The following is a 24,901-nucleotide window of genomic DNA, read 5'->3' on the forward strand; positions in this document are numbered from 1 at the left end:
ATGGCTGACCACTGAGCAAACCAACAGACTTGGGCTGTTTTGTTTTACTGTTGCTTTCTGAGATGGCCAAAGAGGCTTGGGCCCAGAACTGTGACTCCTTCTAGATTGTTCTGTGTTCTAAATGGAATCAAAGTCCTACACAGAATGAATGGTGAGAGCAGAACTGCCTTTGTTGCTTCCCTATTGTCGTTTCTCTCCACCTGATATGGTGGAAGAAACACTGAATTAGGAACCCAGGGACTGAGCTCCAGATTACCATTTATTTGTGGCATTACATTAGATGCAGTCACTTCACCTCACTGAGATCCCATTTCCACCTCTGTCAAATGGGAATATTCTCTATGCCTCTGTTACTGAGTAGTCAGGAGATGATGAGGATGGATGCTTAAAGATAAACTGTGGTATATTAAAATTATTAAGAATTTATTTTGAGCATACATTGATTAAAATAGAGCAGAACTACACCAAAAGTAGTTAGGAGCATTCCACCTAGACAAGGAGCTAGGGGAAAGGTTTTTACAGAGAAGCTTAAGTGGTTGCCTTATTTGGGAAAGCCCAGGTGGCTGTTTGTGATTGATTGTCCTGAAGCTCTGTTTTCTCATATATGAGTACATGGACTCTAGCTTAGGTTTTGGTTTGCTTACGTAGACTGTGGGTGTCAGAACCACTTCAATCTAACATTTCCACATTTGGTGACTTTAACAATGCTCTTTGCAAACTAAAATACCTGTAACACGTGGTGGATTATAACAATTTGTCACGTAGCTAATTCTGAAAAGCAAAGCAAAATAATAATGATGATGACTCTATCAATCTTTGAATTTTTACATCTATCTATCTATCTATCTATCTATCTATCATCTATATCACCTTTCTTTCTATCTTTTGTCTATCTCCCTCTCTCTGTCTTCCTACCTCCCTTCCTACCTACTTACCTTTCTACCTTCTGACCTTCTTACATATTTATCATCCTATCTACCTTTCTAATTTCCTATCTTCCTACTTATCTACATATCTACCTTCCCCCATATCTAGCTTCCTACTTACCCATGACATACACATTTTCCTTTCTGCCTATTTCCTATCTACCTGCATGCCTATCTACTTTCCTATGTATCTACCTTCCTTCCCACCTACCTACCTAAACTTCCTATATATCTAGCTAAAAATGTCCATGAATATTTTGCATATGGACTGAAGCCAATGAACACACGGCACCCAGTACTCTTTATAAAACCATGTTTGTTAATTTACATATGTTGACAGCGATAGATGACAGGAAGTATCTGTTTGTTCATTAGAATTACATGCATCTCTGAGTATTACTTAATAGTTTTGAAATTAAGCTTGGAATTTCTTCAGCATGTAATATTAAACACACCTCACCCATTTTTAACTTAATACAGTGCATTAAAATACTGTCGATCATCGAATGCATTTGCAAGGGTTAATTTACATAATCAAAGAAGTTATGCTTCCATGAGCATCCATTCAGTTTTTCAAAGGTCTGCAAGTTTTAAGAAGTGTATAATGGCCGAATCATGGGAAATAATCCTGAGACATGATAGAAGAAATGCTAATGAAACATCAGAGGGCAGATCAAATAGAGATGAAACCAAAATGAACATCTAGGCTGACAAAGACACACAGAGAACACTGATGAAAGAGGAGACCAGTTAGGAATGAAAAGGAGTGAAACCATGTAGGGTTGATCAAGTAAAAGTACCAGGTTCAGTTAACCAATGGCTGTAGTAATCAATGAGGAAAGGGTATGTCAGAAAAATGCATCACTACAGGGAGCTAGTAAAGCAATTTATTGGAGGCACATGTTAACACATAATATATGAGATTCATAAGGTCATGTTGGAAAGGTTTGACTGAACCCAAAGTTTGGGAGATCCATACTGTGATGAGAAGTACAAATGAAAGCCAGAGAGCCTGACTAAGAAGACAACTCAACAATGGCACTCCCATCAGTGGGGACCCGTACATGGCTCTTACATAGGTGCCTTCCATGGATTCACTGAATATTGTATTAGACAAGGACTAGGGTTTTAATTGTAGATGCAAAGACAAGTAAAATTAAATGAATAAAATAGGTTACAATTCTGTTGATAATTGTCAAGTCAAAATCTTTATATCAGCTGATGTCATATTGCATACAACTCTTTTTACTACCTTTAATAATAACTGCTAGGTATTGAGCTACTTCCTTTCATGTTATTCACATCATCATCATTACCAATGACCTGATTGCCACCATATTGAACACCTACTACCTGCAGTCCTTGAGTCAAAGCCTTGAACTTTTTATTTCTCATGTTAACAACAACTCTGAATGAGGGGAGCTCTGATTAGTGCTTTGCAGCTGAGAAAACCGAGACACTAATAATTTAAATAACACATCCACATTGTCTGGTTAGTAAGGAAGGGAGGTGGCATAGAAACTCAAGTTTTTCATCTTTCTTCCCCACATTTCTAAACATGACTTGTTCACTGGGCCCAATCACTCAACCCTTATAAATCTCAGGGTCACCCTTTTACTGAAAATCCTCTTTAGTTGCAGAGATCCCGAGCACCTTCCTCTGTCCCTGCTTTTACCAGTTTAGGCTGCTCTAACAGAATATCACAGACTAAGTGGCTTAAACATTTATTTCTCACAGTTCTGAAAGCTAGGAAGTCCAAGATCGGGGTGCCCAAAGATTCAATATCCACTGAGACCCACTTCCTGGTTCATAGACAGCCAACTTTCCATGGAATCCTCACATGGTGAAGAGGATAAGGGAACTCTCCGGGGTCCCTTTTATGAGGACATTAATTTCCTAATTACCAACACCCCCCCCAAGGCCTAATATTAGGCCTCTTAATATTATCATATTGGGTTTGAATTTGGAGAGATACAATCATATAATGAACAACAGTCTCCATGGCAGTGTGATGAAAACAGTAGGTTGAGACCCTATAGAGGGTGCTGAAGTTGACTAAAAGGGTAGTAGTGACTAGCATTAAAAAGAAATGAGGGGAGCCTGGGTGGCTCAGTCAGTTAAGCATCTGCCTTAGGCTCAGGTCATGATCCTAGGGTCCTGGGATAAAGCCTGCATCGCTTCCTGCTCAGCAGGGATTCTGCTCCTCCCTCAACATCTGTCCCTCCCTCCAACTCATGCTCTCTCTCTCACCATGTCTCTCTCTCAAATAGATAAATCTTTAAAAAAATTAAAAGAAATAGAATAGCACATAGAAAATATCATAGGACATCGAGTCGTAAAGATAAGAGTGTTTTTTTCAGTTACCCTTATGCCATATTTCAATGAATCAAAGTCATACTTTATTGGAAAACACCAAATTTTATGTACCATTTAAAAAGAAAAAAAATACTGTCAATTAATGGCAAGATACCATCGTTAATAAGACTCATCCAAATTTCTGAAAGGTTAAGATGTGAAAAAATCTGAGAATGATGGAGTGTACAATGCATTCATAGATTCACGGGGTCACTCAATAAAATGCATTTCCCACCGTGGGTCATAGCCAGGAGAGTTTGAAAATCTCTGTCTTTAATGGTGGGGAAGGTGACTGGGGCATCCACACAGTGGCTGGAGCTGCCAAGAGTACCTGATATGGCCAACCAATTAGTGTGCCCAGCCGCAGGCAGTCTGGACTGAATTCCGGCTGCAAGGGGCCCCGTGACACAGCCCTTGGACAGCTGTGCTCCAACAAGGCTCAAAGGTGTCCCACCCTGTGTCAGGGCCAAGCATTAATGAAGGCACATGGCATTTCAAGGATGTAACCCAGAGGTGTTCTTTTCTCAGGTTCATATGATACAGAGATAAGGTCCTGACCAGACAGCATCATGTAATTAACTGAGGTGTTTGGGAAAAAATCAAATGGGAATTTGTATTTCCAGGCAATACTCACAAGGCTTGGAGCCAGAGGCTGTGGAAGATAACCAAAGGCCAGCCCAAGGTATTACAAAGGAAATTCTGACTTCTGACAGGAAGGCTTGATAGATGGAAAGTGAGAGAATAAAGGCTTTAGAATTTTGGGGTCAAATTTGACCTCCATCTGTATTATCGACTGATCCATTCATTCAACCAATATTTACCGAGCACCCAAGAAAGTCAGGCATCATGCTAAGACTGCTAGAGATCACAAATAGCACGTTGTGTCAGAACTAACTTCAGAGTCTCCCTGACTGTGGGCTAGTACCAGACTTCCCCATCTCTGCCTTTTCCAGAGCTTGCACAGCATCCTCAGGAGCCCCTTGCTGCACACCCAGACCAGTGACAGCTCCTGAGCCACTCCTGATTGAGGCTTGGGGCAGGGTGGAGAAGGGTTTCACAGTGTCCTCTGCTGCCCGCCTGGTAGAGCTTGGCTTCAAGTCCCAGATCTCACTGGATGGAGACCGGCTGGGCAGCTGAACTGCTAGGGTTCTTTCTGTTGCCCCAAGACTTACAGCATCATCTACTTCCCTCTTGAGATAGTTTACACGCTGTAGGTCCAGCTGCAGTCACAGTAGGTCCTGTTGTCCTACTCAAGGTCACAGTGCCCTCCAGTAACCATGGTTACATATACTGGCCCTGTACTCAGGTATATATGATCTTCTTAGAGCTCACTTACTCTTTTCTCAGCCCTGTGTTATAGGACCTGTTATATACCCATCCTACAGATAAGGAGAGTGAGGCTTGCTCTAGCTCTTGCCGGTCCCTTTTATATGTGCCACTTAACTGGTTGCTAATGGCATTCCTGCCTGGCCTTTAATTTTTCCTGTCACCAGGAATCCCTCACTGTCCTCTGTGGGCCCAAGGAGGAAACGGCAAGGCTTTTACAACTTCAGGGGTGGCCCTCAGTCTTCCTATATCCTGGAGTGATTCCATTCAGCTGCAAAAAGAGGATCTTCTAGGATGATGGAGTGGGGCATGCTCTATACTATGGTGTGTATACATGTCTGATCTGACTAAGAGGAGCAATAGACAAAGAGACTGGAATACTAGCTCAAGTCCTGGGTCAACCGTAGCCTGTTGTGTAGCCTTGAGCAATTCCTTGACCTCCCCTGGATTCAGTTTCCTCATCTATCAAATCCCTAGGGCCCTTCCAGCACTGGTAATAGAGAGTCCACGTCGGCAGAGACTGTTATTGTGTTCAGGGCTGTATGTGCAAGAAGAACAGAGCTTGTATTACATGCTGAGCAGTGTGTACAGGGCATCGTGCTGTATGCCCATGTTCTATAAAACAGCAGGGAGGGGGTTTTTTTCCTCCACCTTTTCAATCCACTCAGAATTCCTTTCTGAGCCCGGTCCATAGGCAGGCACTGGACAGAGGAACAGAAATCTCTGGGGCCAGGGCCAGGGAGAGCCTGTGAAGAATCCAGGAAGTCATTCTTTTGGCCCATGGGAAGAACCATCTAATGGAGAGAGGAAAGGGGACAGAAACATCCTTCCTTGTAGGGAAATAGGCAGCCCGACCCAGTGGAGCTTAATGTCAGCATCAATGTGACTCCATAGCCTTAAGAGGGCTTCCTCTCCCATTGGATCACCTACTCTTCTTCAGCCAGAGTTAGAGTTTTTATTTTTCTAAAGAAGAGATTCAGTGTAATATGTAGCAAGCCCAAAATGAAATATGTCTCCCTGAATGTCTGTAAAGGGTTTGCCTTCATGGAGGTGCCTGCTCTCAACAGCAGAAACCTGACTCTCACAGACAGGTGAGGGCACCAGTGTCTGCACACAGCAATACCTACAGGGCTCTGCAGACACCCAGGGCACCCAGGGAGCATGGTTGGCTAACACTCCGGGATGGAAACTGCATGTAGTTTACTATGCAATTAACATTGACACGCACAGACACAGAGAACTCCAAACACTATGCAGGAGGCCCCAGGGGCCCTTGCAGTTTCTTGTCACTGAGAACATGGTAAAGACTTCTACAAGTGTAGCTGCTGGAAGAGTGGTGGTGCCCACATGGCCTGAGTTACATTTCTGGGTTCTGTTGATCCTTTAGGCGTCCCCTACCATCTCAGGTCCCCTTTCTCTGTGTGGGATTGGTTGTGTAATCCAGGTAGATCATGGGGCGTTTTGTGATTCCAGTTTCGAAGAGAGTCTGGCAACCAAACAGTGATTAAATGATGTTTTCATTCTTGACTTGTCTTTTGATGAAAATGCAAAAGGTGGGTGTGCATTCTTAATTCAAGGAAAATCTCTTTAAAAACCTCCTCATTCTTTATTGCTCTTCTAAATAATCTCTTCTAGATATGATTTACCCCCAAATTCTCTTCCTCAATCCTCAGCTGCTCTGGCTGGCAGCTTTGCTCCCCGCCCCTTCTTTTTTCTCTTACATCTTTATTATGCAGATCAAACACCCCTCCGACTTCCTTAGCATTCTCTTTACTGCAGCCCCATTTTAAATTTTCCATAAGAAAAAAAGGCCAAGATCTGACCCAGCCCAGCCTGCCAGAAAAAAGAAAAAAAAAATTCTCCTGGTGCGGGCATGGGTGGGGGAATTCAGGAGGACTCAGACTCAGACATGGGTAATCTTTGTCCCGTTATAGTCATTTCCTTCTATTGGGGCCCTTGTTACTATTTACAGGCATTCTCCATCTCTGCTAATGCAATTGCTCAAAGGGCACTTTAAGTATAATCATTATCCATTGATTTTTTTTTTCGGAGGCTTTTATTCCCTCCAATAAGCTCTGCCAAATGCTGGCTGCTGGTTCTACTTGTTAAACAAGGGTGAGCTTTGTTCCGTTTGGCTTTTCTCTTAACCTGCATTTTCTATCCATCCTCAGCATGGGGCAGAGGAGAGATTTTCTGCCACCACTTTTGGTGAGAAGAGTTATTTGCAGACTGGGATTTGAACTGAGATGGGTCTCCCATTGGGAAGAAACATGGAGGCCCTGGCACTTGCTGGGTGGCTCAGGTAGGCAGCTCCAGTGCCCTCCCGGAGGTGGCTGCACAGGGCACTTCCTCTCTGGGAGTAATGAGTAGGTTGCTCAGGGATACCAGAGGGAACCTTTTGACTTAAAATCACCCCGATGGGTATAGGACGAACATCAGAGACTTTTCTTAGTGCAGATTTTAAAAGAGGTAAGAGAGCAAAAGGTTCACAGGGTGATGTGACCTCGAAGTTCTGGAAAAGGGCCCAGAAAGAGCTGTGGCTTTGAAGATAAACTGCCCGACTTCACAATTTTACTGCGTGTAGACCCTGGCGAGGGGATGTATTAGAGCTTTGCCTGGTCACATTTGAATGATTCTTCGCATGACAGAATGCTTGCCAGTTTACCAAGTGCTTCCACGCCACTTCCTCTGCCTGATTTCGTGAGTCTGAAGCAGGCTGACCCTGCTGACGGTACCCGAGGGAGGAGTGAGTCAAACTGCAAGTCTTTCGTCCTCGCCCCTACCTGTCCCTGGCTCAGCTCTACATCCCTTCCTCCAGATGCTCTTCCTCAACACCCCTTGGTCTAGGTCTCCTAGACCTAGAACACATTCTCACCTTGCTGTCACTCATTAGAGTCTAATTATGGCCTCTTTCCACTCTCTTGGCTTGGGAAAAGGAAGCAGAGAAGGAGAGGAAGCCATAAAGGCTGTGTTATTAACCCTATTGCCACTGGGACATCTCTAGCCCAGTCCTGCCATGCTGGGAAACATGCCTCAGACTTTCAGTAGCTGAGGGACGAGGAAGCTGAGATATGCCCACTATCTTCCCATCCATCCTTGGCTGATGGCATTTCCAGTGCTACTAATCTTTTGGTACTTTTAGCTCATCCTATGAAGGGATGAAATGTGCTTGCACAGCCAGTGGAGAGCAGGAGAGGCCCCCAGGCAGTTACAGTGGTTCTCTGTGAGCAGCCTCATGAGCGGGGGGGCACTGGCAGGATTGGCTACACCCGTCTCCCTATTCACTATGGTGCCTAGGTCCCAACACTGTGTCCAGAATGTGGTAGTTTCAGCAAAGGACAAATAAATGTGGATGTATATATGCAAACTAGGTGTGCATGCATGCAAATAGTACATGTATGTAGTTCTACTCCTCCAGCTAACATTCTGGGCTCTGTGGCAGACGGTGCTCATCAATCAATCAAAGCTTCTTAGTGACACTGGCAAAGGCATGGGTCTTCATAGCCACAAGGTGGGAAGTGGACATATCCCTCATCAGCCCCAACCCCTTTCACTGGAACTTGTGAACAAATATGCGAAAAAATATGTTCCCACCCATCCCAGAAAAAATATTCTTAGTCCTCCCTGACCCCAAGGAGCTCCTTCCCAGCCCTTCTTCTTCCTCTCTCCAAACGCAGTCCCCGTATGTGGAAGTAAGGTGGGGTGAGCTATGGATGGCCACAGAGGCTGGAGGGGACCAGCTGTGGGGAAGAAAAAGGAATGTAGCAGAGCCAGGAGATAGAAACTCAGGTCTGAGGTGCTTGCTAAGAAAGGGCACGCCAGGGGATCCCTGGGTGGCGCAGCGGTTTGGCGCCTGCCTTTGGCCCAGGGCGCGATCCTGGAGACCCGGGATCGAATCCCACGTCGGGCTCCCGGTGCATGGAGCCTGCTTCTCCCTCTGCCTGTGTCTCTGTGCCTCTCTCTCTCTCTCTCTCTCTCTGTGGCTATCATAAATAAATAAATAAAAAAAAATTAAAAAAAAAAAAAAAAAAAGAAAGGGCACGCCAGGTGCCAGCTTGTTTCTTTGGGAGAGGCAGTGGAGAACAGACAGACCCAGGGTAGAAACAAACAATCAAGGGAAAATCCGTTCCTTGCTGCCCCAGGCAGCTTTTAATTGGTGGTCCAGCTCCTGCTTCTATTTGTACATCATTTAACCTCTAACACTAAGAAGAAAAGCGAATAAAAAAAAAAAAAAAAAAAAAAAAAAAGCTTGAGTAGGGACAGCAGCAGAACTGGAGAGAGAGGAAAGGGAGGAGGAGGGGGAGGGCAAGAAGGAGGAGGTAGAGAGGAAGAGGTGGCGAGGGAAGAGAAAACAGGTTTGCAAGCGCTGAAGGGCCTGTGGTCAACCTGCTGGAGGGACTGGAGCTACACCTGTCTTTTTTCTCTCTTTCAAAGCTGGAGATAATTAGACAATTGTGTTGTGTGTTGGGGCGGGCGGTGAGGGAAGGTGCATGCGTGTGCCTGTATGTTATTGCCATGTGTCTGTAGCTTTGTGAGCGTGGGGCTTGAGAAGTTGTAACTCGTTTGTCTCAGTCATTTAGTGTGTTGGTGCGTGCATGTGTGCATTCGTGTGGGTATGTGTCTGTATGTTGTGTGTGTATATGTATAGCTCGGCATAAACCCTGAGACCTATTTGCTCCCTCAAAGGAGAAGAATGGATAAGTGAGAATCTTCATTTGACATCTTCTCGGCTGCAGAGATGTTCCCTGAAAATCTGGGCTCTGAGAAGGAAATCAGGGCACCCTTATGGAGATGGAAAAAGGAGGGGCAGGCATCTTTGAAGTTTGTTTTCCTAAGCTTATCACTAGCCAGGGTGGGTCCTGTTAGCTTTCTAGGACAAGGAGGTGGCCTGTTACTGAGGTCTGGGGCCAGATGGCCTGGCGCATGGTAATGAGAGGGGTGGAGGCAGCCCTCTTCCCTGCAAGGTTCCTCTTGTTGGCCAGGGGGGGAGAGGGGGAGGGGGAGGTGGGTAGGAGCAAGAATAAGTCTAAGATTATTCTGTTTCTGTTTAATGGTCATTTCTTTTTTCAAATCAAGGGTCTCCATAGAAACATTATTGCATTTCAGAAACACACAACTTAAACCAGGAAATTCTCCGATGCTCCTGTTAGCATTTCGATGTCTTTCTCTTCACATGTTTCTATGCATATACTAGCATTTTGGATATATACTAATATGCATATATGCACACAATATATTTGCATACCTTCCCATACAAAATAACACAATATTGTGCACTTTGCTTGCTTCTCTAAGTAACGCCTCGTGGACATTGGTCCATGTCAGTTCAAGTGAAATTATATCAATTGTTGAAATGGCTCTATACTATTCCTTTGTGTGTGGGGGCTCCAATCTGTTTAGCCGGTGTCTCCAACAATGGACATTTCTGTGGTTTCCTAAGTTTTATGGTTGCAGTGAGCATCCTTATGGGTGCTTTTGTGTGGGACTCTCAGTGAGATCATGGAGATGAGGCTCTGTTCTAAGGGGGACCTACTGGGAAGTGAAGTTGGAGAATTGGGAGCTTCTAGTTCTCCTATTTCCAGTTCTTAGCTTCCTCCCTTAATGTGCAGGACAATTTCTCGTTCTCTGCCTCTGATGCCTCCTCTGTACAGACAGATGCTAAAAATAAATACACCTGCCTCTTCGTCACTCTGTTTATTAAACTGCCTTCCTTAGAGATTCTCAGCATATCCTTGGAGGTTTAAAAATACATACTTCAACAATTCACTTGCAGAGAAGATTAAATGCTGCCTCCCACTTTAGGCTTTCAACAGTGCTGCTGTGATGTGCTAACACCCCCTAATGCAGACAGTATTTCTAAAGGAAATGGACCTGCCAGCCTGAGAGAAGAATGACCTGGTTAGAGTCCCAGACCCTCAGCCTTCCAGCTGGGAGATAGTGGCCAAGTGACTTGTTCTAACCTAACCTACAGTTCCTGGAAATGAGGATAATAATGCCTGGAGTGTTCATTGAAACAATGTATTTAAAGCAATTAGCACGGTGTCAGAGATGTAGCAAGTGCTCACTAAATCTTAGCTACATTATTATTATCATTACTGCCCTATAAATACAGCAGTTGTATGTAATCCAACCAACTCCACTGTGGTCTTCCTTTTCTTCCTAAAGGCATCACCATATACTCAGTTGTTTGATTAAAACAGTGATTTGGGGATCGTCTTAGAGTTGAATGACAAATATTCTTTTGTTTGTTTATATTTACTTCCTTCGCTGCTTAGTGCATGCTTGTAAAATTTTTAATATTATAGAAATGTGTGACTTGGAATGTGTGAAATTTCACATAATTCTCTGTCCAAGATAATCACTGTTTGCCAAAGTATATTACTCTACTTCCTTGCCTGCCAGTTTATTGACTGACTCTCTCCTCCACTAAACCAAAACTCCAATATCACAAGGATCCTCTCTCTGAATTTTCAGCATCGTGCATCATAAATTGGCATGTTGCAGGAATGTTGTAAAAGCTTTTAGAAAATGTTGATTATTAAGAGTGTCATGTTCTTATTACCTTAGGTGAAGGTTGTGTTAAGCCTTGGGATAGGACCGATTTAGCCATGTTCATTGTAGCCAGACAAGGGAGGCCAGAAGGGGAGGGGATAGGTAACTAGTGAGCCCCAAAGGAAAGGGGATGATCTAGCAGAGAGAAACAATTACCCTGAAATTTGGAGGATAGACAATAGCAGACAGTCCCATGGCACTATTGGTATGTGGGCAGCCCATTCAGGTAACTAGAGACTGAGGCGGGCATGTGGGGCCCAGCAAGGGGTAATCCAGGGGCAGGCTTTGTTCGGAGACCCAAGGGGACTGGATGTCAGACTCTTTTGGGCTTGTTTCAGGGGTTCAGGTATACAAGTTGCAGAACAACAGCAACGACCAAGTCGTTGGGAAATAAGGAGCTCAGAGCACCCAGGCCAAGGGCTGGATCCTGAGACAGATTAAGGAACAAGGAATAAGGCAGGAAGTATCTCTGCAAGCCTGGAGCTCTTGGGGCCTCACATAGAAGGTAGGCTTGGGCCATCAAGATGGGATCTCAGGGACACTAGATTAGTGACCAAGGGAAGAAGTCAGACCCTGGAGATATGGTATAATTGCCCCTAGCCCCTTCCTACCTTAGACAAGGATTGGCTGAGAAGCAAATAAATGGTGGTGAGAGGGGCTGCTATAGATAGTGACATCTGGGTGCAGTCCCAGATGGGAAGGAATGCATGCTCTACTTTTTTATGGCTTTGCTGGCCTTATCAATTGGCAGGCATGGCAAATCCATCATAAATGCAGGGTCTGGGGCAGCCCAGGTGGCTCAGTGGTTTAACATTGCCTTCAGCCCAGGGCTTGATCCTGGAGTCCCGGGATCGAGTCCTGCATCGTGCTCCCTGCACGGAGCCTGCTTCTCCCTCTGCCTGTGTCTCTGCCTCTCTCTCTCTCTCTCTCTCTCTGTCATGAGTAAATGAATACAATCTTAAAAAAATGAATAAACACACGGTCTGAACGCATGAGGCATTGGAGAAGCCAACTCCAGAAGTCCTTCTACCCAACAGAAAGGGGCTCTCTGTGACCCACAGCTCGAGATGTCCAAGTCTTCAGCAGGGATAAGGAGTGGGAAGATTATGCGCTGTTTATTTCCTAACCTGTCCTTCTGTGCTGTCCTTGACCATTCTATGGCCTGGTGTCCATCCAGGGCTACTTCCATGTCATGTCCAGATGTCAGGGCTGCCTATAGAAGCAGGTGACCCCTCCCAGGTGGGGAACTGCTTACACAAGAGCCTTCTCTTTCCTGGGGAAACACCTTCACAGTGGCGAGGAGAGCCACAGCAAGCCCCTGAGCGTCATAGGCTATTGTCTGGATGCATTTCATTGACAAAAAGGATAATCCCACAGACTTCACCCTGGCCAGTCCTTGGAGAAGAGCAGCATGGTTGAGGCCTGGTGTTTCTAAGGCCCTGGTGCTGATGCCTCTGGGAGAAACAACAGGGAGAATCGAGGCTGGTCACCCCTGTTACTCTCATCCTTATTATAAGAGAAATGGCCTCTGATATTCCCTTAATGAATGAGCCCTTCAGCTCATTCCCCATGGCCTTGGGTGAGCTATTGGACCTTCCAGAGCCCCATCTGCAAAGTGGAGACACTTTTCAAAGTGAAAGACTTTAGCTTGAAGACTAAATTAGGTGATATGTGGAGAAAATCAAACACAAAGATAAATATCAGCTGTTACTATTATCATCTGTGTTGTTGTTGCTGTGAGGTCAGAGACAAGGCTGGTCAACGAAGAGAGTCAACAAAGGGTGCTCCAAAGTGTTTACTAATACTCTCCACTAATCACCGGGGAAAGAAGCTTCCAGATTCGTAGGGCTCATGGTCAAGGTTTTGGACAGGGTATGGACGAGATATCCTTCTAATTGGTCTTTCCAGATATGAGGCTCAGAATGCTGTTCCAAAACCATGCAGCCCTGAGTGCTAGAGAGGCGGTGTCCCTATCCCCGAATTCCAAGTGTAATTTGAACCATGACAGAGAACTGTGCAGTACCTCACCAACAACGACAATCATAAACATTATTATGATGTCATTTGATTATTTTGTTATTCTTATAAGTTATCTTTTTATAATTATTTATCTTATTGTTATAAGTATTACTATGCTTAAATGTGATTAATCAATCACTTAACCATGTTCTACACACCAGGTAAGGATAAATGCTCTCTGTGCGTTCTATCACTTTATCCTCACAAAACCCCACTGTGGAATTATTATCATCTTTTAAAATGATAAAATTGAGACTCAGAGAGGTTAAATAGTTTTCCCAAAGCTGCACAGCTAACAAGTGGCAGAGCCAGAAATCAAAGCCAGTCTGTCTCCCAAGCCCACACTCATAACCTCTGTCTTGCTTCCTCCTCTTCCCCAAGACCTGTAAGATCAGCCTTGCTTTGAACCCTCCCAGGCTCTTCCCCATTCTTAGATCAGAGGCACTGAGGCTTGGAAAGGACAAGGTCACTGGGCCTTGTACCATTCCCCCTCATCTTGCTCATCAGATATTTGAAAATGGTTATCCAGTCCCCATAACATAACAATCTTCCTTATTTGAATAGAACAAAGAACACTCTAGGTGAATAGACTACACTGTGGAAGGGAGTCTTGGTTGCTCCAGATGCTCAAAGCTCCAGAGTTCACTTGCCTCTTAAGGGCTCTTAGACTCTGTGCCCATCTCCCCTCTGCATGCTGCACCTCCTTGATGCCTTTAACTTCTGCTTTTCCTGTCTGTCCACATGTGGCACTCTACTGACATGATCTTATTCCAGCTTCCCAGCAGCCCTCTGCAGTGAACACTATTTTTATCCCTATTTTCCTGATCAGGAAACCGAGACACAAAACAGTCCCAGGATCAGCTGGCATCATACTCGGGCAGGTCTCACTCCAAAACACTGTTGTCATCACTTGACTGCATTCTCTTATTTACATTCCAGCTCAGTCATTTTCCTAGTTTCTCCTTAGAAGAGCTGAGACAGGCTGACATCAAAAACAACTCCCCCCCCCCCAAAGAAAATGCTAAAAACAGATTATTGTGCTGAAGATTGAAAGATGGCACAAAGGTAATAATTACAGAAAACATGAGCTGCATAAATGTTCTCAAAGGACAGATTTCTGATCTTCCAGTAATCACTTTCTGGACCCTGGGGAGTGGCACCACCTCACTTGTGTGCTGTCCAGCTTTGTGGCCCTCTGGCTCCCTCATTTCTGCCATCATGTGGCAATGCCATCTTGGGTCTTATCTACAGAAACTGGGCAACCTCTCATCTGCCCTCTGCCCACCCTGGGCTCACTCTGCAACTTCATTCCAGTCTGAAGTCATACTTCATCCACTCTTGCTCACTCATTCCTTCAACAACTACTTATTAGCAGATAATTTATTATTATTACTTTGATATTTTATTTATTCATTCATGAGAGACACAGAGAGAGAGGCAAAGATGCAGACAGATGAGGAAACAGGCTCCCCATGGGGAGCCCAATGCCACACTCGATCCTGGGATCCCAGGACCATGACCCAAGCCAAAGGCAGACGCTCAACCACTGAGCCACCCAGGTGCCCAGGAGGTAAGAATTTAATGAATGGTCTCACTCTCCTAGTGAGATTGGACTTTCTACATCACTCCTTGATTTTATATATACTTTCTGTAGTTCCTGCTGAGTGCCATACCAGTTGGGGGATGCCAATTGTGATAATAGTGATAACAAAAAATGGCTATAGCTGAGTGTCCACCACAGGCCAAATAGTGCAGCAAAACACTTTGCTTGAATTTTCGTATTTGATTCTTTCAATAATCCAATGAGGAGGGTACTGTCATCATCCCCATTGGACAGATGGGGAAATAGGAAGATAAGTAGATTGCTAAAATCACACGGCAGGGAGGATCAGAGCTACAACTCAGAGCCCAGAGCCCAAGCCCTTGGCTGCTTCACAGAAAGCTGAACAGCACAGTCCCAAAGGGGACAACAGTGCACTAACAGGTGCAGGTCCACCATCTCAGAGTGTATACAAGCAGGGGGGCCCAGAGAAAGAATTAGGAAAGGCTTGATGGAGTCAGGTACATGCAGGTGACCACTGAGAGCTGCACAGGAGGGTCACTGCATAGACAGGAGCAGAGGGGCACTCCAGGCAGAGGGAGCATTGTGAGTAAAGACCTGGATATTTGGCACAATATGGCTTTTTTGGGAACTGTCAGCATGTGGCTGACTTCAGTGAAGTGGGCTAGCAAGAAACTAATGAATGAAGAGACTAGAGATAGTATCAGGAGCGAGATCTCAAAGCCCCACAGATAAATGGGTAGCCTCTGAGGGATGGAGGGCAGGGGAGAACAACAATCAGTCACAAACTATAGGAGATCCCTTAGGCACCTGTGTGAATGGTGGAGGGTTGGGACTGGTGGGCTTCGGGAGACTTGGTCCCATAAAAGGCTCAATGGGGCAGCTATACCCTAATCATATCTAACCTGAGTCTGAGCTTCAGTGAATAAATAGTAGGAGTGGTTCCCAAATCTTGAACAAGCTGCTTCCTCATTTTGCTGGGCCCCTTGTTACTGCAGTTGAGACACACAAAATATGTTCAGGGGTTAGTAGCAGCGGGATCTCTGTGAGCTCTCAACCCCTGTTGTGAGGTCATGACTCCTTTCACTGGGGGATTACCAAGGGCCAAGGCTTGCTGGTGGGGTAGCTCTGCTAACCCGACAGTTTGCCGGGTTAGCAGAGCTAAGAGTGGCACCCCCACTTCTTTTAAGGTCCGACTAATGCTAGCTTGTCAAATTCAAGAAGGTAGAACAAGAGGGTCCTGGTTATGGTACCCTCTGTCTGGCATGCTTTAATTCTCCTCCTTCTTGTAGGGAAATATTGCTTATTTTCCTTATGTAACCACCTGGGAGTCTGTAAGTCAAGGGCCAGTCATCTGCCTCATTCTATAGACAATGTCTCATTAACGCAGCTTGAAAGTGACCACTTGGTCAGCATTAGCTGCCTAACCTACTGATTTTTAAAGATAATTTATAAAAACAGAGTAGTCCTCTAATTTCCATCAGATTTTTTCAATTAATAGAGCTGCATATTGCTCTGGTAATTGGTTAGAAACTCCCTCTTAGAGTAAAATGTCTCCCCTTCAGAGATTCCTAGGTGTCTCCTAATTTTAAGCCAAATCATTCCTCCCTAATAGTGAATCCAAGGTGACTTCAGATCTTAGCCAAACTAAAAAGTGGAAGAAAAGCTGGCAGAGTGCAGGAAGGAAGGCAGAATGAGGGCTGGGGATCCTTTTCCACCTGCAGGAGCTCGTTTCTGGGATGGGAGCCAGGTGGGCCAGGAGGGTCAATGTGCTGAGTCTAACCAGAACAGCAGACACAAGTGAGGCTCAGAGAGATGCTGGCAACACAGCACCCATTGCAGGGGGCAGGATCCCTTAGGAGGGTGAGGGTGTAGGCAGCTGTGACTTCTGGGAAGTCAGCAGGCCCACAGTAGCCCCCACTCAGCAGCCAAGAGAGCCTTGAGGGGCAGAGAATACCTGCATCTACGCCTTCTTCACCCACGCTTCGTGGAACACTCCCCACTGCAGCAGACTGCTGTGCCAGGCAAGGCCTGGGATGTGGTGTCAGGCCAACTCAAGTTCAGACCCAGCCTGGTCTCTTGCTAGAATGTGAAGGTTGGCAATGATAAATTCCTTAATCTCTTTTGACTTAAGTTTCTGTTTCTATTAAAGGGAGGTAATAACTGTACCAACCTCAGAAGGCTGTTAGGGGGATTAAGTGTAATAAGGGATGTTGACAGTGCTTAACACTGTACCAGGCCTGGACACAGGCTTAAACATTGTTAAAAGGGTTATTATTATAAGCTTGCACCAGGGATGCACAAATGGAAGAGAATACTCTGTCCTTGAAAAGCCAGATGGATTGGGATTTCACTCTAACAGCAAATCGGAGGACATTGAAGAGAAACAGAGGTTGAATTAGGCTAGATTCTTATAAAAGGAGGGTCTTCCCCCAACTCCCCAGGCATCCAGGACTCCCACCAATAAGTCCCAGGCATCCAGGACCACCTATGCCAATTGGTTGGAGACAGACGTCCTTTGCCTTCTGATGGGCCCTAGCAAGGTTGTCCCAGCCGCCTGTGTGGGTGTGGCCACAGCCCAGGCCTCTGCCTACATCCAAGCTGGAGATGGAGCCTGAGAACTGGCTTAATGCTGGGTGTGAAGCAGATGAGGGCCATTAGAGCAGCTCAATGGCTGAGACTGAATGGCTTATCTTAGCTTCCCAGTGGAACCAAATCAAATCCATGAAAAATATTAGGTTTTCAAATAAAAAAGGCAAACCATGTTGAGCAAACCAGCCTCTGGCAGCAGACAGCTAATTGGCTTGTGTCTGTCCAAAAACATTGAACTTGACAGGAATCAGGATGCATTGACCAGAGCTTCACCTTCCAGCACTGGGGGAGATCTACCCATGGTTCTTCACACCTGCCGCTCCCACCTGCCGCCCACGCCACCGCCCCAGGCCCATTCATCCTTCCTGTTGGGAAGAAACATTTCACCAGTGCTAAGCAGCAGCAGCGGGGAGCTGGAATGAAGTTCCTTTTCTAGCCAAACCACAGACCTGCCCCTGTGCCCCCTATTAACCATGCATTCATTTGAGAAGCATTATTTAGTGTCTTCTGTGTGCTGTGTACTGGAGATTGAAGAATAGATAAAAAAAAAAAAAAAAGCCCCTCAACTCTGTCTTCACAGTCTAACATTGGAAGTGGGGAATCCAGGGGCATTTATAAACAGTGTGATATGACAGAGATTTTTACCCCATGAAACTGTAGCTCTGGGGAAGGATACCTGTGTATCGATGGGAAAATCAGGAAAGCCTCAGCTGAATCCCAGAGGTTGAGCAGTCTTGTTCCAGTAGACTGGCAAGGGAGGACGTTCTAGGGAGAGATCATAGCCTGTTCAAAGACACAAAAATGTGCAATGTGATAACAGTTTTGTTCAGGGAAGCACAAATCCTTCTTTATTGCTAGAGCCCAAAGTATGTCTGTGTATATGTTGTTTTGGGGTGAGCAAGAGCCAGAAATGAGGCTGGACAGGTGTGAAGGGTCTTAAGCATGAAGTACCCAGTATAAAGGCTAAGGTGTTTTGGTTTTTATTCTGAAGATGGTGGAGAAGAATTTGAGCAAGGGAGTCATGTGTTTAGCATTGTATTCATAAGGTAGGAGATGATGAAGGCTTGAGTCCTGGAAATCAGGAACCTACTGTAATGGTGCATGTGACAAGTGATGAGAACCAAGCCAGGGAGGTTGTGGAGGGAATGGGGTCAGGTGGAATAAAGAGTTGTTGGGGAGACAAGATCAATGGACTTGATAATTGATTGGATGTCAGGAGTGCTAAGGGAGAGGGAAGCTTCAAGGGTGTGGGCACCAGAAACAGTGATATTGCGAGACTTGCTGACTCCCTCTAAGCACACCTCCAATCAGGGCATCCCCTCCCCCAACACCATTTTCTGAGTCATTTCCCTAAGTGTGATGTACCACTGCTGGCCTACCAGAGGATTTTAGGGGGTACACAGAAAAACACATGTTTTAAACACTGATTATTCACATTAATGTTTATTATAAATATAAATGACCTATCAAATCCGTGGCTTCGTGAACATTATTGCTTGGGAAAAAATTTTTAATTTTAACTAAAAAGTTTTAATTTTACAAAGTTAGGTTAAATTAGAAACAAACATGATACTTAGATAAAATGCAATAAAGGTGGTAATAGTATAACAAAATCTTGAGTAATGTGGCTCAAAGGAGAAGGGGCATATGTCTATGCATGGCACCCAAGACCTTTTCTTCCCAGACTTACCAACCACATTAACTACAAGTCATTCCTAATGTATCCAAATTTACCCATTGGTTGGCTTTGCTTATAATGACCTTAGCAATTGGTATACCTTTTCATTTATGCTCCATAATCTCACCAGTCTTTCAGAATCCAGTTTAAAGGCATTTATGCATAAAACACTCCCAAGCTAAGAAACATAGACCCCCCTCCCATACCCCACCCCTCTCCAATGGGTTGTGAGCTTGTCCTCCTTAAAACTCCCATGGCAGATTTGTCAATTTGATCTCTTCATAGCACTTTTTACTTCAATTGTGTATTCTTCAAAAGTGGGCACTAGTCCTTATTTATATCTTTGATGTTTAGGAATGTTCAAAATGTTAGTAATAGTTCTATAGGTCCCTGTTTTCATTTTCTTTCTGTATTAGTTATCTTTTGCTGTTTTACAAATTACTCTCAATTTCAATATTAAAACAACAAGCATTTATTAGCCATGGTATCCGTGGGTCAGGAATCAAGGAACAATTTAGGGGTCTCTCATGGAGTTATAGACAAACTGTAGCTGGGGCTGCGGTTATTGAAGGCTCAAATGGGAGAAATATGTCTAAGCTCAATCATGCAGCTCCTGGAAAGCCTTAGTTCTTCACTGGGTGTTACACAGAGAGCTCAGTTCCTCACCAGGTGGGCTCATCCATAGGCTGAGTGAGTTTCTCTGCAATATGGAGCTAGCTTCCCCCAGAGCAAGAGGGGGAGAAGACAGTGTCTTTTATAATATAAACTCAGGAGCAACATACCTAACTTCTGTGATATTCCACTGGTTGCACAGACTGATTGTGACAATGTGGGATGAATCTACACAAGGGTGTAAATACCAGAATGCAGACTTTATTGGAAGTCGTGTTGGAGGCTGCTTACCATAACTCCTCACAATCTGTACTTTGATGATAGGCCTTGGTTTGAGTTGATTTCATAGTGCCTAGCTTATGAGGGTGGACAAGTATGAAGCATACAGAAAGTTCTTAGCAAGGATAAATGGGTGGATAAATGAGTAGATGGATGAATTAATTGATTGATGAAAATGACGACCCTTGACAACTTAAATCCCAATTGTTTGGCACTGTGATAAGCAACCATCTTCATGGTTTGGTCTTTGACTCAAAGAATGTAAGGTCTAAAAAGGATCATCTAGGGCCTCACTTCACTCTACAGATGCAAAATCAGAGGCTAAGAGAGACAGTGGGAGTTGCTAAAGATCAACAATAATTTAGTAGTAAAGCCAGGATTAGAACCTAAGTCTCCTCTTCCCATGCTTCCTCTCCATCACCAACATTAAAGGGACTGTGTCTACTTGCCCCCGAATTCCGACACATGCCAGATCTATGAGGAGGCCTCAGATGGAGATAGGGAGAAACCATGACTTGTTCAAATCCAAGATCAGCTGGACTTCACTGACCCAGACACCCTCTCTGCTTTATCCTGTACACCCACCTACTTGGGGTCAATCGGTGTGTCCATCCTCTCTCCAGACTCCAAACTCACCAGGTGACCTCATCACAGACATTGGTGTTCACCATCACTCCTTCCCAGCATGCCCCCGTGTGCTTTGCTACCTCTGGGTAAATCTGCCTCCAAACCCACTCCTTTTCAAGCTGGGACTTTCTTAAGTGGATCTTTTCCTCTGCTGATACATCCCCGTGGATGCACCATAAACGTTGACATTTCTCTAGAGCAGGATGTTTTTGAAAAAATATTTTAGATGAATGCCAGGCCAGGCCGCATGAAATGTCATGGTGACTTTCCAAAGAGACCTTCCAGGAGCTGGCGTGAGTAAAAATAGCCACTGCTTGGTGAGGATGTGAGGAGAGTAAAGATCACAGGGAAAAGAGTTTATTTGTTTTTAAAATAATTATTTCTAAGTGGTTCTGGGTCTGAAACATGCGTCAGACTGGCAGGCAGGGAAGCGGAAGGTCTGTGTCTGACGCTAGATGGAGAAGGCAGAGGAGGGCAACAGATGGGAAGGTGGGGGGATGGAGCCTCAGATCCAGCCCCACCAGAATACTCTGTAAAGCTTGGAAATTCCTTCTTAGATTGTGATGCTCAGTTTCTCCACCTGGAGTAGAGAAAGAGAGGGAGAAATATGGTTAGGGAATGATATACATATGCCTACATACACAGAGGTAAAAGAGAGATACTGAAAAAAGTAGACAAATCAGAATGAGAGAAATGCACAAAAATGAGGCTCATGTTCAATTAAGGAAAACATAAGGCCCGTGGACAGTTCCGGTTTGCCCTAGGTCCGTGCTTCGTAGCTGAGCACTCCAGGTTGGGCATGTTGCTTTCCCACCTGAAGATATTACAAGAGGCACCCTGGGATGAACACATAAGGTTGGAGTCCAGAGCACTCTGGGAGCCAGCCCTGGGGTCATCATTTGCCAGAGTGTAATTCTGAGCAGGTTATTTCTTGAAGCTTAAATTGCCCTTTCTGGAAAATGGAGAGAGTTCCTACCCTCAAGCATGTTGCGAGGACTCAATGAACAAAGAAATCAAATGCTCACTGAGGTATCTTTCACTTGGTAGGCACTACATAAATGCCTACATGAAAAATGCCAGCAATGACCTGCTATACCAGGGGCCCCAACTTCTCTTGGTTTTCATTTTGGGGAAGGAAAACCCTGCCTTTCATTTAACTGATGAAAACAATGAGATCACTTGGTTTTCAGTTTGGGTTGACAGTGTGGCCAGTGTGCATGGAGCCAGATTTGGAAGGAAGGAAATAAACATCCATATCTGCTACTTGCCAGTCCCTGTAATAAGTATTTTTTACCTATGTCATTTTACTTAATTCTTAAAACTAATCCATGAAGTCAAATCTGTTATCTCTTTTTCATTTTTTTTTGAACAAGTAAGGGACCTAAATACCAGCAAGGTAAATAATTTTGTCTAAAGTCTCACAGTTTAATTGTTATTCTGACTCCAGACTGTTTGACAGCAACACCTGTCTTCTTTCTCCTGAAAAATGTTGCCTGTATAACACTGGAGCTGGAATGTGATAGAAAGATTGAATTAAGCCACATTTTGCACTCAGCCTTCAAACTGCATCTCTGTGTGTGCATGTGTGCAGGTGTACGCACATGCACGTGTGATGTGTGTGTGTTTGCTGCTTTTCTTTAACTGTAGTTTGTTGCATAGAAAATCTTAACCCACTTCTAAAGTCCAGTCCTGACAGGGCTTCATTATGCTTCCCTTTGCCTCCACTTCTCCATTTGGAAGAATTCCATTCTGTCCTTCAGGCTTAACTCAAATACCAGCAGCTCCACAAACCTTTCGGTGATCCCGTAAGAAAGGAGAGACACACCCTCCTCCACATTCCACGATGCTTTGCAGATCCCTCCTTCGGTGAAAATTGCCTTCTATTTATCCTTTTATCTCAGACACCTTACACAGTGTCAGGCACCTAGTAGGGGCTAAAGAAGGATTTATTGAAGGGAAGAAAGGAAAGAAATGCTTTGGAAACAGTACTATTTGTGGCAGTGATGATAGGGTCATAATACCAACAGCCAACATCTATCAAGCCACTTGATAATTTATCAATAATCCAAGCTCTGTTCTAGGTGCTTAACATGTATCATCTCATTTAATGCTCATGATAACCCCCAGGGTAAGCATTATCTCAGTCCTGATGTCACAGGTCATATTCCTGGTTTACAGTCACACAGCTGATGAATAGATTTGTAGTAGAAGATTTAGAAGATCAATCTAATCAGTAGAAGATAATTAGAAGTTTAAACCCTAGCAGATTGGTGACGGAAACCCCCCAGGAACTGCATCTCTGTGCTCTTCAGAGGACTGCAGAGGAAGAACACGGGCCCTGAGTCTGACACACTGACCGCAAAGCACAGCTTGGCCGGGAATCAGCTGTGTGGCTCCAAGAATTAGCTGTGCTAACTTGCTAAGTTTCTGCTAACTCTTCTGGGTGACCGAGCCAATCCGACCTCACCCTAAAACATACAGGAGAGGATGTCATGCTTAGGGACCAGCACATGCTGTACTGGACGTTTGATAAACACCAGTTCCTAGTCTCTTTGCAGTGGACCTCCAACACCTGCTACTCCTTGAACCTCCTCATCTACCTCAGGAAGAGGGATATAGCCTAGACATCCACCCATTTATTCTTCTAACAAATATCTATTGATCAGCTGCTATGTGCCAGGCACGGTTGTGGCGCTGAGGGTACAGTGGTAAACCAAACAAAATCCAAGCTCTTGTAGCACTTATATTGTTTCATTACTTATAGTGTGTATCTTCTATTACCATCAGAGCAAACAAACACATGAATAAGCTATGACCCAAAGACTATAAAGCAAGACAACGTAACAGGAACGGTTGGGGCGAGGTGATGCTGCACTAGGGAGAGGGGCTGAGGAAGCGTTGGGGACAGATGGCATTTTAACTACCCTGAATGAGAAAGGGTCTAGCCTTGGTAAGATCTGGGGGGAGAGCAAGGACAGAGACCCTGAGGCAAGATAAGCGTGTGTGCTCCAAGTATAGAAAGACAGCGAGCTTCGCCCATGATTGTGGTGGAAAGAGAGGGGCTCCGAGACGCTGGGGAGTTGGGATGCCCATAATGCAGGGCCTAGGGAGCCTCTGGGATGGGCATGGATTTGATTCACGTTGGACAAACGTAAGAATTCATTGAAGGAGCAATTTGACTGAGCTTTACAGTCTCTTTTCAAATAGATGTTGTCCATTAAAGATCATCTTATCTACTTCATGAGAAACAAGAAGGCTGCAGATGTAACTCTAGCCTTTAAAATGTTTTCTGAATTATTTTCTGAGACATATAAAAATCAATCTCTCCGCAGAAAAATAGCAAAGTTGCTAATTTTATGGGAAAGCTCTAAAATAAGGATGATTTCATTTCTCACAGGCTGTCACTAGATTCCATTCGAGACTTTCACCAGCTTCAAAAAATACTGCATAAAACAATACCAAATCCCTATGGCTAATGCAGACAGATGGAACTTCTTGAGAGGAGGTTTTGACACTATACAGAGGAGCCCATCACAAATTGCCTATGTTTAAAAAAAAATTGATGAAATAAAGACCCAGAGGAACTTTGTCATCAACTGTGTGCTATGACAGCCTAATTAGCTGATGATCTTTTTGGCTGCATTAACAGAGGTTTAGTATGGATAACACGGGAGGTGATTTTTTCCCCTTTACTTCTGCTTGGATCCAACCCTACTTAAACATTGTCCAATATCCCACAAATTGTCTAGTTGTTCCCCAAAATCAAAGATATTGCACGTTTGCAGTTTTAACAAATGGTTTCACAATTCCACTGAAATTTCCTTTTTGGGGGGATTTTAAAGCAGATCAGAAGAACGTTCTCTTTTCATGTTTTTTTTTTTTTTGAGTGTACAGATATGAAAACTTTCATGGGGGAAGTACATCATCTTTGGCAATAAAATCACATAACAATGGCAACATTTCCAAACATCCATTTTTCCAAATGCTCTTTCCATAGCATGACTCTTTTTTGAGAGGCAATTGCTCTCCTATGTGTTGTTAAAATGTCACCTCTACCTTGACGGAGCAGATTAAGTGTGCATTATATTTTTTTTCAGAAAATATCTGTTAAGTAGTATACTCCTGACAGCCACTTGTCATTACAGAAAAGGTCATCAAATTTGGAATGCTTGTCTATTTCAAAAAGAAATGCATGCAGCTCTGCTTCAAGTTTCTCACCTGTTCCAAGCACTCACTATGACATAATCAGAGAAAGCTCTGAGCTACAAGGGATTTATGGTCATCTCCCTTCTCACTACAAAGCATCCTGATGATTGTGTTCTTAAGCTCTTGTTTTGAAATGAATGTAACCACATTCTCTTGTTTATTCTGGCT

General features: G+C 44.4%; 1 protein-coding gene across 2 annotated transcripts in view; it reads left to right on the forward strand.

The window, feature by feature from the left end:
• Positions 1 to 24,901, forward strand: part of ASIC2 (acid sensing ion channel subunit 2) — a 1,001,679-nt gene that overhangs the window by 420,414 nt on the left and 556,364 nt on the right. The gene's annotated exons all lie outside the window — the stretch shown is intronic.

This window comes from Canis lupus, chromosome 9 (assembly GCF_011100685.1).
Source record: "Canis lupus familiaris isolate Mischka breed German Shepherd chromosome 9, alternate assembly UU_Cfam_GSD_1.0, whole genome shotgun sequence".
In the NCBI taxonomy this organism is placed as follows: Eukaryota; Metazoa; Chordata; class Mammalia; order Carnivora; family Canidae; genus Canis; species Canis lupus.